The sequence below is a fragment of the Hypanus sabinus genome, chromosome 12 (genome assembly GCF_030144855.1).
Source record: "Hypanus sabinus isolate sHypSab1 chromosome 12, sHypSab1.hap1, whole genome shotgun sequence".
Taxonomy (NCBI): domain Eukaryota; kingdom Metazoa; phylum Chordata; class Chondrichthyes; order Myliobatiformes; family Dasyatidae; genus Hypanus; species Hypanus sabinus.
In genome coordinates this window covers 57,403,987-57,421,977 of record NC_082717.1, presented here as the reverse complement: position 1 = coordinate 57,421,977, position 17,991 = coordinate 57,403,987, and the positions used below count along the sequence as shown (strand labels likewise).

Below are 17,991 nucleotides of genomic sequence, written 5' to 3'. Positions count from 1 at the left end.
AAAAAACGTTAAATATTTTCATTTCCTACAGTAAGTTACCAGCCACATTCACATTGTAGTTACAAGTTACTACATTGGAATTATGCTTAGAGAGCACGAGCGATCATTATACTTTGGAAAACCATCGAAGTATTCATGAGCTGTGTTAAATGGAAGATGAAATGATGTAGAATATAGATGCCTCTTAGAACACCCAAAAAATTGTCAGTGCACTGAATTTATTAAATTTTTGTTGACTTCTGTGATGTGCATATTACATAGTACGTAGGTCATGACTGAGCTGAAGGATTTTCTGTTGAGTCCAAATTCTTCACTTTTCTGAGAATTGGTTTGTACAATGCAGAACATTCAACATATTTTTAAATTTTCATTGAGTATTGACAAAGATTAAAACAGATGTTTTGGTATATGCAAGTCACTTTGTTGCTGCTTATAGCTATTTTGTATGAATAATCTGAATGCAATGTCTCCAACACACTTTCATAATAATGATATATTATTATTATGGATGTGGATGGAGAGAAGGAAGCAGAATAACCTCACTGCCTGTGAGGAGTTAGTACGTTCTCCCTGTGACCACATGGGTTTCCTCCCACAGTCCAAAGATGTACTGGTTGATAGGCTAATTGGTCATTGTAAATAGTCCTGTGGTTAGGCTCAGATTAAATTATGGGATTTCTGGGCAGTATGGCTCGAAGGGCCTATTCCATGCTGTATCTCAAATAAATAAAAGATTTTGACAGAAAGCTAATCCATTTCCTTAGCCTACATCAAATCTCAAACTCATCTAGAACTTCTGAATATCCCTGGCAAAATGTGAGTAAAGAGTGTAGAATCATAGAGCAATACCGTATAGAGTCAAGCCTTTGGCTCAACTGTTCCATGGCAACCATGATGTCCACACAGCTAGTCCCAATTTCCTGGTACAGCCTACACCCTCCTCCTCCAGGTGCCTATTCAACCACTTCGTTTAGTGCAGCCAGTAAGTTCCCTAAGCTGTGTTTTGCTGTCCTAGGATCTTGGTGGGGCATTCCTTAAAAATGGAGTGTATTCATTATCTACAGTATGTCAACCAATGAACTAGGTAAGATGCAAGTCAATTTACTGTCCAGTCTAAGATGGAGAGGAAAAATATACTAAAATTTCCCAGCAAGTTCAGAGCAATTAATGAAGGCAAGTTTGTTATGCATAAACTCAATCTCAATAACTTACAGTAATATGGTCACTAGACTTGATCGCCACCCCAGCTACTATCACATGCAACCAATCAGAAATCAGCAGGTCAGACAGCATCTGTAGAGAAAGAAAGAGCTGATGTTTCATCTCATCCAAACTCCTCAGATATCTCCAGCATTTTCCAATACAATTTCATGTTTCTAGCTTCCACAGTTTTTGTTTGTTTAACTAAAGAACCTCTGTCAGCAATGACTCAATGGAACCAAAATGTAATGTGTGACAGGCACTACATTGGGCATTTAGTAAAAGTGATTAATAATTTCTATCCTAGAGATTCTGAACCATGAAGTTTAAAGCAAGAAATTTAAATCAGGCTTAAATAACATACATAAAACAAAATAAAGATGGAATACACAAAGGACTGAAATAGAGTGATAAAAGAGCCAGAGAGATCAGGTAGAATATGAAAATTATTTTAATTTTAAAATAACCTTCAACACCAATTATCTTCTTCATAAATTAAATTATCAAGGTTAGTGAGTAGGTTACCAGTATTTTTCATTTAGCTCTCCCTTAAAAACTTACTCATGCACAAGCGCACTTAGAATAACCTGTTTAGTTGTTTTTTTTTGTAGAACACGTGGTTGAGCACATCAAGTTTTGAAGGTTTTGGCCTTGAGTCTTAGTGAGAATGGCAGCAGTGCACCATGTGAAGATGCAAGGAATCTCTGACAACAACATCTGGATTTGTAGGTTCAACTGTGTACATGCTAATGCCAGTTTTTTGACATTGTTCTTTATTATAATGAATTAGTTCAAAGAAGGATCTATCTCAAAATCCAGTCAATACCCTACTTCCCAATAACAACATGCATTTGGTCACTGTGTTTCCCTATGACACATTATCCAAACTAAGGAGTTACTTTAGTGTTATTTTTAATGACTGCAATGCAATAAAAGATTAAGGATCAACCCACATAACATGGTATCGGTAACACATGTGGAACAGATGTTGTAGGTAGCAGCTTCACTTCTGTAAAGGACATCAACAAAACCATACATCTTTAGAGCGCAGAACTTAGGTCAGATATCACTAAATATTTAGTTTCAGCTACCCAAGTAAAAATACCGGAGCCTCAAAAAGAAAATTGGGTTTTACAGAGCATCTTAAATGGATAAGAGTGAGATCAAGAGGCTGGAGGTTGAAAGAAGAATTACAAAGTTTAATGCTCAGGAAACCAATTTAAGTTTTTAGCACAGTCCTTGGATGGTTTCTGCTGCTTGCCCACATACTTACACATCTGCTTCAAGCAGACTTCACTTATACCAGTGTCTAAGGAGAACGTGATAACCTGCCTCAATGATTATCGTCCAGTAGCATTTATAGCCAATGTGATGAACTGTTTTGAGAAGTTGGTGGTGAAATTCTTGCCCAAGAGGCAATTTGGATCCACTCCAATTTGCCTGCTGGAGCAACAGGTCCATAGCAGATGCCATTTCATTGGCTCTTCACTCAACCCTGGAACACCTGGACAGCAAAGGTGCATACATCAGGATGCTTTTTATCGCTCGACATTCAATACCGTTATCCCCTCAACACTAATCAATAAGCTCCAAAACATTGGCCTCAATACCTCCTTGTGCAATTAGATCCTCGATTTCCTCACTTACAGATCCCAGGCATTTCAGAATGGCAACAACATCTCCTCCATGATCTCCATCAGCACAGGTGCAGCAGAAGACTGTGTGCTTAGCCCCCTGCTCTACTTGCTTTACACTTATGACTGTGAGGCTAAGCACAGCTCCAATGACATATTCAAGTCTACAAATAGCACCACTGTCATAGGCCGCATCAAAGGTGGCGATGAATTAGCATTTAGGAGAGAGATTGAAAATTTGGCAGAGTAGTGCCTCAACAATCTCTTACTCAATGTCAGTAAGACCAAGGAGCTGATTATTGACTTCAGGAAGAGGAAACCAAAGGTCTATGAGCCAGTCCTTATTGGAGGATCAAAGGTGGAGAGGGTCAGCAACTTTAAATTCCTTGGTGTTATTATTTTAGAGAACTGTTCATGAAGAAAGTAGGGTAGCGGCTCTACTTCCTTAGGAGTGTGTGAAGATTTGGCATGATATCTAAAACTTTGACAAATTTTTACAGACATGTTGTGGAGTATATTGACTGGCTGCAGCATAGACTGGTATGGAAACACCACTGCCTTTGAATGGAAAACCCTACAGAAGTATTGACCACCTCTACACCTCTGCAGGAAAACAGCATCCATCATCAGGGACCCTCAGCACTCATGTCATGCTCTCTTCTAGCAACTGCCAACAGGAAGAAGGTCCAAGAGCCTCAGGACTCATACCACCTGGTTCAGGAACAGTTATTATCCCTCAACCATCAGGCTCTTGAAACAATGGGGATAACATCACTCAACATCACAGCAATTTTCCCACAACCTATTGACTCACAGTCAAGGATTCTTCATCTCATGTTTTCAATGTTTATTGCTTATTTATTATTATTATTATTATTTCTTCCTTTTTATATTTGCAGAATTTGTTGACTTTTGCATACTGGTTTAAGGCCCATGTCAGTGTGGTCTTTTGATGATTCCATTATGGCTATTATTTGAGTATGCCCACAAGAAAATGAATCTCAGGGTTGTATATGGTGATGTACATGCATGTTGATAATAAATTTACTTTGAACTGATAAAATTTAAAACATATTTAAAACAGCATCGGTGATAAATTATAAAGAGTCATTATATATTATTTTCCACCATTACCACCTGAAAAATCTAGTAATAAAACCCAGCAATTCACCATCCCCTTTGACTGCTAGGATTGCTGGAGTGCACTTCAAGTTCAGGAAGCCTAACCAAGAAAGTGCAGTTGCTCATGTAGGGGACATTAAGAAGGTTTGTGAACTCTTGCCAATTGAAACTACCAACAGGAATTTATTTTTGTCTACTTGCTACTATCAAACACGGTTTTTGTTGTGTTGTGCAAGGAGTTATTTTGTTCAGATCCGTTGAGCACAGGAACAAGCCCTTCTGCCCACAATGTTGTGCCAAACTAATTAAATTAGTAACTAAATGGCCAACTGAACTAATCCCTTCTGCCTTTTTTCCTCACATTCCTGTGCCTGTCTAAGTGTCTCTTAGAAGACCCTAATGTTTCCACCTATACCACCACCCCAGGCAGTGCATTCCGGGCACCACAACTCTGCATTAATAAATGTGCCCCTGACATCTCCTTTGAATTTACCCCCCCCCTCACCTTAAATGCTTGCCCTCTGGTGTTGGATATTTCAACCTTCAGAAAAAGATATTGTCTGTCTACTCTATCTATGAGCCTCATAATCTTATGAGATCTCCACTCAGCCTCTACTAAGCCAGAAAAAATAACGCAGGTTAGCCAAAATCTTGTTATACCACATCCTGGTAAACCTCTTCTATGCCCTCTCCAAAGCCTCACCATCCGTCTTAGAACTGTTGTTAACCTTCGTTTAACCGTGCTCTATTTAAGCTCTGTTTAGCTATTTACCACACCCTGCTATCGCCAACACCTTGTACAATAATACCATCATTCTTATCTTGACATTGTGAATGTGCACCATTACTGTAAAATATAGAAACATAGAAAACCTACAGCACAATACAGGCCCTTCGGCCCACAATGCTGTGCCGAACATGTACTTACTTTCAAGATTACTGGGTTTACCCATAGCCCTCTACTTCTTTAAGCTCCATGTACCTATCCAGTAGCCTCTTAAAAGACCCTATCGTATCTACTTCCGCCACAGTCGCTGGCAGCCCGTTCCATGCACTCACAACTCTCTGTGTGAAAAATGTACTTCTAACATCCCCTCTGTACCTACTTCCAAGCACCTTAAAACTGTGTCCTCTCTGTTAGCAATTTCAGCCCTGGAAAAAAGCCTCTGACTATCCACATGACCAATGCCTCTCATCATTTTATATACCTCTATCAGGTCACCTCTCATCCTCTGTCACTCCAAGGAGAAATGGCTAAGTTCACTCAACCTATTCTCATAAGACAAGCTCCCCAATCCAGGCAACATGCTTGTAAATCTCCTCTGCACCCTTTCTATGGCTTCCACATCCTTCCTGTAGTGAGGCGACCAGAACTGAGCACAGTACTCCAAGTAAGGTCTGACCAGGGACCTATACAGCTGCAACATATCCTCTTTGCTCCTAAACTCAATCCCACGATTGATGAAGGCTAATACACCGTATGCTTTCTTAACCACAGAGTCAACCAGCGCAGCTGCTTTGAGTGTCCTATGGACTTGGACCCCAAGATCCCTCTGATCCTCCACACTGCCAAGAGTCTTACCATTAATACTATATTCTGCCATTATATTTGACCTACCAAAATGAACAATCTCACACTTATCTGGGTTGAATTCCATCTGCCACTTCTCAGCCCAGTTTTGCATCCTATCGATGTCCTGCTGTAACCTCTAACATCTCTTCACGCTGTCCACAACAGCCCCAACCTTTGCGTCATCAGCAAACTTACTATCTCATCCCTCCACTTCCTCATCCAGCTCATTCATAAAAATCATGAAGAGAAGGGGTTCCAGAACAGATCCTCAAGGTACACCACTGGTCATCAACCTCCATTCAGAATAGGACCCACTTACAACCATTCTTTGACTTCCGTGGGCAAGCCAGTTCTGGATCCACAAAGCAATATCCTCTTGGATCCCCTGCCTCCTTACTTCTCAATAAGCCTTGCATGGGGTACCTTGTCAAATGCCTTACAGAAATCCATATATGCTACATCTACTGCTCTACCTTCATCAATGTGTTTAGTCACATCCTCAAAAAATTCAGTCAGACTCGTAAGGCACAACCAAACTTTGACAAAGCAATGCTGACTATTCCTAATCATATTATGGCTCTCCAAATGTTCATAAATCCTACCTTTCAGGATCTTTTCCATCAACTTACCAACCACTGAAGTAAGACTCTTTTCTTGAATAAGGGAACAACATCTGCAACCCTCTAATCCTCCGGAACCTCTCCCGTCCCCATTGATGATGCAAAGATCATTGCCAGAGGCTCAGGAATCTCCTCCCTCACCTCCCAAAGTAGCCTGGTGCATATCTCGTCCAGTTCCGGAGACTTATCCAACTTGATGCTTTCCAAAAGCTTGAGTGGAAAATCCTACAAAAGTAAGTGGATTCAGCCCAGTATATCATGGGTAAAACCCTCCCAACCACTGAGCACATCTACACAAAACATTGCTGCAGAAAAGCAGCAGCTATTATCAGACATTCTCACCACCCAGGGCATCCTCTTTTCTTGCTGCTACCATCAGGTAGAAGGTACAAGAGCCTCAAAACTTGCACCACCAGGTTTGAGAACAGTTACTACCTCTCAGCTATCAGGCTCCTGAAGAAAAGGAGATAATTAACCTCACTTAAGGACTCTTATGTTGTTATTTCCTGCCCAGACATACTTTAAACTTTGATCCATCAAGGTGCAACACATTGGGCTGGGTTGAACTCCATCTGCCATATCTTTGCCCATATCTGCAACTGATCTATATCCCACTGTATCCTTTGCTAGTCCTCTACGCTATCTAGAACACCATCAATATTTGTATCATCTACAAAGTTACTAAACCATTCATCTGCCTTTACATCTAAGTCATTTATATACATTACAAACAGCTGAGGTCCCAGTACAGATCCCTGTGGAGCACTACTATTCATAAACCTCCTGCTGGAATAACTCCCTTCAATGGCCACCCTCTGTCTTCCATGAGCAAGCCAGTTCTGAAACCGAATGGCTAATTCACCATGGATCCCATGCATCTTAATCTTCTGCATCACTCTCCCATCGGGGACCTTGTCAAATACTTTACTAAAATCCATGCAGACAACATCCACAGCCTTGCCTTCATCAGTCACCTTCATCGTCTTGTCGAAAAAATTGTCCTGCTCCAAGTCAATCAAGTTTTTAAGACATGACTTGCCCAGAACAGAGCCCTGCCCTTGGCTCTTCCTAATTAGACCATCGTCTTCCCAATGCTCATAGATCTTATCCCTAAGAATTCTCTCCAGTAACTTCGCTACTGCTGACATGAGGCTTACTGGTCTACTGTTTCCAAGGGTTTTTCATGGCCCCTCTTGGCTTTTCTACTTCATTCCTTGAGTTCTTTTCTGGCTTGTTTATAATCCTCAAGGGCTCTGTTTGATTCTAGCTTCCTAAGCTTTACATACAGCCCAGTGCAGGTCGAGTACAGCCTGTATTTTCTACAGGACTTTCTACATATCCTCCTGGATGCACCTAACAAATTTTGACCTGTCTAAACCTCTTACACTCAGATGTTCCCAGTTTATATTTGTTCATTCATTTTCTGCCATGCTGTATGATGTGGGCAGTCATGGTCTTTTCATGACCATGATTGTTCTTGGCAAAGTTTTCTATAAAAGTGGTTTGCCAATGCCATCTTGTGGGCTGTGTCTTTGCAAGATGGGTGACCCCAACCATTATCAATACCCTTCAGAGACGGTCTGCCTGGCATCAGTGGTTGCATAACCAGGACTTGTGATATACACCATCCACCACATATTCTCATGGCTTCACATGTCCCTGTCTGGGAGGAAAAAACAGGTGCTACACCTTGTCCAAGGGCGACCTGCAGGCTAGCAGAGGGAAGGAGCACCTTACACCTCCTTTGATAGAGACGTATCCATACCTCACCACTCTATCAGTGTACATTAGGGAAGTTGAAGCCCACTCCCTCCCATAAAAATGACCCTTTTTCCTTTTTGAGGATCCGTTTTTCAATTTCCTAGTAGCTATTGTGGTGTCTGTAGCAGAATTCTGTAAGAGTAATATCACTCTTCCTGTTTTTGAATAGTAGGCCTCTGTTAGTCTGGATAGACCATGGATTTGTGCCTTGGAAAGTTTCCAGGGTGCAAACCTGGGCAAGGTTTTTTTTATGGAAGACTGGCAGTTGCCCAAGCTGCAAATCTCCCCTCTCCATGCCACCAATGTTGTCCAAGGGAAGGGCATTAGGACTCATACATCTTGGCACCAGTGTCATCGCAGAGCAATGTGTAGTTAAGTGCCTTGGTCAAGGGTACACACGCAGCCTCAGCCAAGGCTCGAACTAGCGACCTTCAGATCACTAGACAAATGCCTTGATCACTTGGCCATGCATCAACAGTTTTTGAGTTCTACCCTTATAGACCCATATAATGGATGAAATCTTCATTATCTCCCCCTCTGAATGCAGCTGTGATATTGCCCCTGATTAATAGTGTAAATCCCCCCACCATTTCTTTTACCTCACTCTCTATCTTTTCTAAGACATTACAAGCCTGGGACATTAAGCCCCCATTCCTGGCCCTCTCTCAACCAAGTCTATGTCATGGCCACAACATCATAGATACAGAAACTGATTAAAGCTGATCCAACTGCAATTACTCCTTCTGCACATCCCATTATTGTCATTACAGCCAGCAAAGTTATAGTGGGCTGAAGGGCCTATTCTAATGCTATACTGATATGTGCTCTGCCCCACATCAACTGTACTGCAAATTGTATACAACAATTGAGAGCAGAAGCAGGGAAGTATTACTCATCAGTTTTCAATACATTTTCTGCCCACTCTTCCACAACTATAATTCAGACAGAACACTGGAGTACTAGTACCTAGGATTACAGCAATCATTTTCCTGTCTTGGTCCCCATAGTTTATAAATGAGAAGCAAAAATAAATTATGAAAAACATAGATTTTCAGAAACCATTTCCCTGAGGGTCAAAAGACCATGAATTCAGATGTTAAAACAAAAAAAAGAAACACATTATGAATCATTCTGCTCTGGCCCGTTTACCTTTTCACGCCCAAATACAAAAGTGACAGATTTTTAATTGGGGGATTTTCTGAGTCTTTAAACAAAATTTAATAAAACAACCAATTTATCTATTAAATGGCTTATATGGGAAGAGATATGGCAATGATGGACTAAAAAAGGAGAGCTGATGCTAATGTGAAATACTAAGGTAATGATTCTTTGAAGGGACTGAGTTTTGAATAAGATGCTGAAGTCTTATCTGTTCTTTCAGATGAACATAAAGGGCAGTACTACATAGCCGTAAATTTTTTGATCTCATGCTCTGGCTGATATTTGACGATCATACACCATCACTAAACCAGATGGCGTCATTATTAATATGGACAAAGATCCTTCATCAGAACAGAAATGGTGACAGGAGAAACCCATTAAGCTGTAGTGGTGTTGAAACATAGAAACATAGAAAACCTACAGCACAATACAGGCACTACGGCCCACAAAGTTCTGCCAAACATGTCCCTACCTTAGAAATGACTAGACTTCCCCATAGCCCATTATTTTTCTAAGCTCCATGTAGTTATCTAAAAGTCTCTTAAATGACTCTATTGTATCCGCCTCCACCACCGTTGCCAGCAGCCCATTCCAAGCACTGAGTAAAAAACTTAACCCTGACATCTCCTCTGTACCTACTTCCCAGCACCTTAAACCTGTGTCCTCTTGTGGCAACTATTTCAGCCCTGGGAAAAAGCCTCTGACTATCCACACGATCAATGCCTCTCACTCAAACTGTTTTCATGAGGCATGCTGCCCAATCCTGGCAACATCCTTGTAAATCTCCTCTGCACCCGTTCTATGGATTCCACAACCTTCCTGTAGTGAGGTGACCAAAACTGAGCACAATACTCCAAGTGGGGTCTGACCAGGGTCCTATATAGCTGTAACATTACCTCTCAGCTCCTAAATTCAATTCCACGATTAATGAAGGCCAATACACCGTGTGCCTTTTTGATTCTGATGAGGTTGAATCTGATGAAATCCAAGATGGTTGATCATGGAGGTAAAGCTTTCTGGTCAGTGAGTGAATGGGAACAGTCAGACTATGGGAACACAGACAAATGAATGGACAGTTCATCCCTTGGCTCTTGGAATGTTCCATTTTGCAGTATTCAATTGCAGACTTCTTCTTACACTCTAAGTACAAACAGTTCAAGAAGACTAATGTACATCTTTCTCCAAGTTGTTGATTTTGCAGCAGTAGTCTATGTCATCTAGGTCTGCATCCCTGGGATCAGACCTGTCAAATCATAGATCTGCCAATCAGCTGCACAGGGGAAATTGTGCATATGGGACCTTTGTATTCACTTCCAGACCTACTTGCCAATCACATACTTCATGAGGAGGTGGATAATTGTCTCATCTGTACCACAGCAGTCTCAACGAAAGGGGAATAAACTCCTGAATGCTATTCTGAACTACTAATAGTTTGTCTCCTATATTTCAGCAGTCAATTCAAAGAATATGTGTGGATGAAAGCATCAAGTGCAAAACACTGAAGGGCTTTCATACACAGCTAGTCAAACACTTAAAATGATATAGATTGCGTGACACCACCTGAAAAATGATTGACAATCCTGACTGGGACTGCTTAGATCAGTAATGTAAACAATTAGAAGTTTACAGCTAAATGGTAAGGATTAAATTCAAAGCATTGGAAACATTGTAAGTAAAGAGGTGTTGTCAAAAATATATTTAGATAAGCAGAATATATCTATATAAGTAATATAAATGGGCCTTTTGCAATTTAGCCACCATTTAAGAATATAAACATACAGTATACTTATTGAGAAATAAGTGTTCAAGTTTTTAGTATGAGAATTTTTCAAGATAAAGACTTGGAAGGTGTGGTAAGCTGGTAGGAAATCATAAGCTTGTAGACACGTGGATAAAAAGAGTTTCTAGGATGTACAGAACTATGCTCCACCACATAGAAGTTATTAAATAACATAAGATTAATCAGAGTTTATCTGCAGACAAATTTTATCAAATCATTATTTTGAAACTATCAAAGACTTTATTGTGGCATAAACAAAAGAATATAATGCAAACAAATCACAACTTGCACATGAATGATTCTTTGTGATCAATCCTTTGCATTCATTTTGGAGCTTATGAAATTATTACAGCATTGAGTTTATTAATCTTTAATTAAAAGAAAATATACTGATTAATAGCCCAGATTATGCAGAGTAATAATGTTGAAATGACACTATAGCAGCAGCGTCAGCACTCTCGCACTTTTGTATATGAACATAGAAATCCAAAAGTTGCTGCCAACAATCCATTAACAGAAAGCTGCACTGCAATGTTAGAGTCCTCGTGGAGACAAGAAAAAGAAAGCTAATTGCTACACACTTATATGACAAATCGACCGAAGTTTCTGAAGAGGCCTGTGGACTAATCATCCGTTGCTTGTAATTGGATGTAAAAGCCCGGTTTAGGAATTGAATCTTGTTGAACAATTGCAACCTTATTCATGGCCATCCTCCCAGTGCAAACTTGGTGAAGCCAATGGAGCCAATGGAAGCCTTAGACATCAGAAGAGCCTTTAGGTCACCAGGCAGATTAAATAAAGTTGCCAAGACCCACCCTGTCATATCCCCAGTCTTAGCCTGAACAAACAAAGTGTTTGAAAATAATTGCACTTAAATTTGTTTGAAAAATTATTTTAAGTTTCAAAGATATAAATAAATTAAAGTTGTTAAATACTCAAAACATTTTGGAAAAATCTTAAAAACAACTTAAATTATTATAAATGATCTAAGGTTTCCTAGATTTGGAAACCAATGAAGAAAAAACCTGGGAAGATTTAAAAGAGGCTCATAAAATTGTTAACCTATCAGGAAGATTTTTAAAATTAAAGTTCCATCTGTAACTGCCATTGTTTTATCACTAACCATGAAATCGACTTGAGTACTACACAAGCTGAAATGAAGACAGAAAAACTGTTACCTTAGAGCAGTTTACAACATATTTACTCAATGTGCATGTGCAGCCACTCTGTAGGATCAATTACACACAGTCACGTCACAATCCAGCAAATTTGTTAGCTGTCTCTCTATCTCATTTCTGAAATTAACTTTCAGAATCAGTGTTTTAGGTCCTGACAAAAAAATGCCTTCTTCATCTTCTTCAATATTTTTCTAATGATTTCAAATCTATGATACACGTGAGCAAAATTTAAGCTATTAACAAACAAAACAAAGCAAAGCCAAGATATTTTACATTTCTGTGTCCTTACAGTGTAGAAGGAGATCATTCATACCATCACGTCTACCAGCTCTCAAAACAATCCCATTTCAGCACTTATTGCTCTGTAATGTATTCTCTTTCATTTAAAGCCTGACTGATTATCTACCACCCACCAACAGTTAGGGCTATGTACAGTAGACAAAAATCTCCACATGTTTCGGATCTATTGAGAGAGAAACAAAATTAACCTTTCAGGTCGATGATCTTTCATCAGCTTCCAGCATTTGTAGTTTGTTGCTTTCTCATAGGTCATATAAATGTTGCAAGTCAGGAAGCAATGACTGGAAGGCTGCATTTATCTAGCATTTTTAATGCTGGGTTTGTCCCATGTGTAATTAATTAAGTATAGAACCAGAAATTAGAACTATAAGCTCAAGATAGAAATACTTTGAAGTTGGTAGCCTTGGATTATCACTGTAAGAGTTAAGGTGTTCATTCTTCTTGTGAGCACTGGATTCTTTCAGTGAAGGGACCTATTGCATTAACATTTGATGGCAAGTTAACATATTTGGGTTTCTTCAAACTATCCATAAAATACACTATTTCCTTGCTCAATATTTAGTTGATCAAACACATTATTAATCTTCAAAAAACTTTTAACTTAAATATTTTTCCTTCTAAATTATAGTCTGAAAGCAGAAAGAGGCAAAGTATGAGTGCCGAGAAAGAAAATAAGAGAGTGCTGAACATGTAACAATGAAAAAGCATCTATGCACTAAAAATGTTCCACAGGAATATTTCTGAACACCATGTTTTTTTAAAACTTTATTTTCTACTAGCCCTTAAGTACACAATACAGTCCTCCAAAGGTAATTAAATATGCCAAATAGCTATGTTAAAGTAAATCATTAATAGACTTATCCTGTGCTGTAACATAGAGAGGTTGGAACACAAGGTACTGCTATTCTAAAAGCACGCTCATAGCCCATGAATTGTATGTTCAGTTCGAATTTATGCTGGCGTTTTCCCTTGGATTATAAAGTCAAGAATAAATGCATTCCTTATCCCTGTTGGTCATTCTAGATTCCATTTATCAAAATTCACAGATCAACAGAGCAAGGAATCTGCAGGGTTTTGGGAAAAAAAAATCTTGTCTTTTCATCGTGTTGCTCCAGATGTATATCTGTGCATAGAATGCAAAAGGACTTAGGAATGGAGAAAATGAAATTAATCCCATCTGGGATAGATGTATGGCTTAATGTACCCTACATTGTATGTCTGTTATTCTCAATCTTCATTAACAGATCAAAAGGCACACTTGTACAAGTAAAAATGGCTCATTTACTCTCGCATCACAAAAAGGTTTGCATGCAGGCTTTGATTACCAACATCTAAGGTCCAACAGCACAACCAAAAATTCCCACATGTTGTGAAATATATCAGTCTAAGAATTCCTAATAAAAATAGGCAGCAAATATATACATATTTATACACATATACACGGGTTATTGAAGATTTTTTCATATACAGTATTTAAAAACAATTCCAAAAGTTGAGATATGATATGAGGCTGATGACAAATAAACCTAAAGCAAAAGGAGAAATTTAGTTTGAGATAAGTAAAAGGGCATCAGATTTTAGTCAGCAAGTTGACACTTTAATACACAAGGAAGTGGTAAGCATGCAGTTTGCCATGGAATGTGTCAGCATTACCTCCTCCACTTAGAGTCTAGTATCAGACCAGAAGATGCTGTTGTGGATAAAGAAAACAAAACTCATAGAAAATAAGGAAAAATACAACTCTACCTATACAGGAGAATGTATGCAGTATCTGTAGTTTACCCATGCCTCGTCTCACTACTCTAATGTTCAAAGGGAACTTTGCAAAATCAGCTGATATTGGATCTTTTAATTAAGGAAGTTGTTAAGTGCAACAAATGCTAGTACTCTAGACTTTGATATATATGTGCAAACAGAAGTAAGAATGGTTGATTTGTTTGATGAAGAGGGTTTGAAAGCAGCAGTGGTGCATGGAATTTCAAAAAGAATATGGTAATTGCTTGTATGAGTGAGATGATTTACAATATGAATTTGTGACACAGTTGAAGAAGGTGTTAGAAATGCTTGTCTTCATCAGCCAGGTCACTGAGTACAAGAGTTGGGATATCATTTCATTGCTGTACTGGATGATTGTAAAATAACACCTGGAGTATAAGTGTGCAGTTTTGGTTGCCTAGTTATTGGAAAGGGCCATTAAGCTGGAAGGATTCACAAGGATTTTTTTTTACCAGGACTGGAGACTTTGAGTAACAAGTAGAGACTGGATAGGTTGCAACACTTTTCCTTGCCTGAAATGCAGCCTGAAATGCCTATTTTACAAGATCACAAGGGGTATAGTAAAGATTAATGGTCATTCTTTTACTGCAAGGTAAAGTGGATGTGAGGGGCAAGTTTTTCCACACGGGTTTTTGGAATCAGCTGTCAGAGGAAGTGATAAACATGGGTACAATTACAATGTTTGAAGACATTTAGACATTTACATGGATAGGAAAAATTTAGAGAGATATAGGCCAAAACTCAAGATGAAATAATAATGTTAATGGCATAGATTTTGGGATATATTCACATCCAGAATTTATTGGGCCTAATTTCAAATGGATACTGAGAATGAATGATTACCCTTTTACACATTACAAAGATAATTGAAGTCAGGCTAAACAGTATGGGGAAGAAATAATGGAAGTTTGTTTATATGTATTGAAGCTAATGGTAAGTTGATGGTAAAACCAGTGCTGTTTCAATTGACTGACTACAGGCACAAGACCAGAACTGTTCAGAAACTCCCCAGAATACAGTAATGGTGGCTTCAGGACCTCCAAGAAGCAACCATGTTCAGAATGTTCCAGCTGTGACAACAGACTTTTGAATCTACCATGATGTTGACAAAAAGTTGTGTACATCATGGTGATTTGCCTTTCTACAAGGAATATCTTACCAGTAGCCAATGGGCTATTGTGTATAATAGCTTTCTATTCCGTACGCACAATAGGAAATGCCACCTCTAAAACATTTGATGACTAGAGCAGCAAACCTTTCACTATTTGCGTGGTTTCTGGGAAAGGAGCAGAGAAACAAAAATCACAGGCTCCATGTAAATTAAATTGAACACATGCAGCACTTTCATCGGTGTGAATGGGCCAACAACATGGTTACTACATCGTAGACTCATCTCTATGCTACCCTTGCTCCAAGTGTGAGTCCCCAATGAGACGTTGGGATTTTGTCAATTTATGCAGCAGTCACTTAGTCATAATCCTCATACTGTATGCAACAAATGAGGAGAAGTTTATGGCATTCAAGGGGCAAAAACACAACCAAATGCCATTAAACACTAACATTGCACAACTTAATAAAATTAATGTAGTGTGAAAATACGTTGCAGTCTCTCAGTCTTTCACTGTGCTGCAAACAAATTGTTTGTTGTGGGTCTGTCAGTGCTGATCCTTTCCAACGTGTGTAGAGCAGGGCAGCAGAGTGCCTTACAGTGCAGGGCTTGAGTTACCTACTGATCAAGAAGGCTGTCTCACAGACATCCCCTGTGGGCAAAATGGAAAACCCCATAGCGTAAAAGGAGAGTGGTAACATTATAGCTGCTGGTAGCCTATTGCAGATGGCGGGCTGTCCCTTCATGGATCAGCAGGCACACTCGGTCGTAGTGGTAATCATCGCCACATATGAGGAAATCACTGTGTCACGTGATTTCTTCCCTCTGAGTTGCTTTCTAAGCTCAGCTTTTCAGTTTAACATTATACCAGAGAGGGCATGATTTTATCAATATATGCCCACTCTCAATGAGATGAAATAGAAAAAGATTTGCTGTTAATATTTTAAATAATTAAAATTCATTAATTTTTGGTGTCCTCAAGTAAATCCTCTTCACTGTAAGAAATGCTAATTCTAATGTAGTGAGTATCTCATGAGTGTTGACACTAGTGCACACATTAGAAAACTAATCTATCAATGTCATATTCATGTATCCATCTGCTATACTCATTTAAGACAAATGAATGCTCCTTTACTGTTAACATAACTTGCTGTCTTTACAGAGGCTTGGACACCGGGTCCTAGAGGCACACAGCATGGAAAGCACTGTCTTGCTGGAAGCAATTAATACAGGACTGAAGACACAAGTCAGGTAACTCATTACACGTCATAGTGAATAGAGCAGCAGACAGAATCAATGTTGCAGTTTCCCTGGGTAATGAGATTCCCAATGGTGCAAGAAGCCAATAACTCTCCGTGGATCCACATCACACTAAGCCTCCATAGCAGAATTTAGAGATGCTGGGAACCAGAAGGGATATCACTCCCATAATGCATAATCCCTCCAGTCATAGCCAAGGATGATGGTGGTCAATGTCTAGTACGCAGGGAGATATATATTCACCAATGACACCACTGTTGTTGGCAGAGACTCAGATGGTGTACAGAAACAAACTGGACAGGCAGTGTCACAACAATCCTGCAAATAATGTCAGCACAACCAAGGAATTGATTGTAGACCAGGAAGGGGAAGTCGGGAGAACACATGCCAATTCTCATTGAGGGGTTAGCATTGGAAAGGGTGAGCAGTTTCAAGTTCCTGGGCATCAACAGTTCGGAGGTTCTAACCTGGGTCCACCGTATTGTTTCGATCATGACAAAGGCACTCCAGTGGCTATACTTCATTCGGAGTTTGAGAAGATTTGATAAGTCACTAAAGACTCGAGCAAATTTCTACAAATGAGCCATGTAGAACATCTTGGCTGGTTGCATCACTGTCTGGTATGGAGGCACCAATGCACAGGGTCATCACAGGCACAAGCCTCACCCCCATTGAGGACATCTTCAAAAGGTGGTGTTTAAAGAAGGCAGCATCCATCATTAAGGACCCCTACAGTCTGGGGCATGCCCTCTTCTCATTACTACCATCAGGGAAGAGGTAGAGGAACCTGAAGATGCAAACTCAATGATTTACAAACAGCTTCTTTCCATGTGCCAACTGATTTCTTTATAGTCCATGAACACCATCTTATCACCTTTCACTGTTTATCTATTTTTCATTGTAACTTACAGCAATGTGTTATGTCTGAACTGTACTGCTGCCAGAGAACAACACATTTCAGGACTAATGTCAGTGACAATAAACCTGATTCTGGTGATTGGCCTTACAGGGTTTTAATAAAAGGCCATTGACCATAAACATTGACTTGATTTTCCCTCTGCTTCTTTAGCCAATGACAAAATGATAATATTTCACATTATGTGACAAGATGGATTCAACAGTGGCTAGATGGGAGATGCCAGAGAGTAGTGGTGGATAATTGTTTATCGGGATGGAGGCCGGTGACTAGCGAGGTGCCTCAGGGATCTGTTTTGGGCCCAATGTTGTTTGTAATATACATAAATGATCTGGATGATGGGGTGGTAAATTGGATTAGTAAGTATGCCGATGATACTAAGGTAGGAGGTGTTGTGGATAATGAGGTGGATTTTCAAAGCTTGCAGGGAGATTTATGCCGGTTAGAAGAATGGGCTGAACGTTGGCAGATGGAGTTTAATGCTGAGAAGTGTGAGGTTCTACATTGTGGCAGGAATAATCCAAATAGAACATACAGAGTAAATGGTAGGGCATTGAGGAATGCAGTGGAACAGAGAGATCTAGGAATAACTGTGCATAGTT

At 39.5% G+C, this 17,991-nt stretch overlaps 1 long non-coding RNA gene across 1 annotated transcript in view; it reads left to right on the top strand.

Moving 5' to 3' along the window:
* Positions 1–16,479, top strand: part of LOC132402496 (uncharacterized) — a 31,309-nt gene extending 14,830 nt beyond the window's left edge. Inside the window, exon 3 of the long non-coding RNA XR_009514929.1 lies at positions 16,376–16,479. This is a non-coding gene — a long non-coding RNA (uncharacterized LOC132402496). The remainder of the gene's footprint in view (positions 1–16,375) is intronic.
* Positions 16,480–17,991: the final 1,512 nt, after the last annotated feature.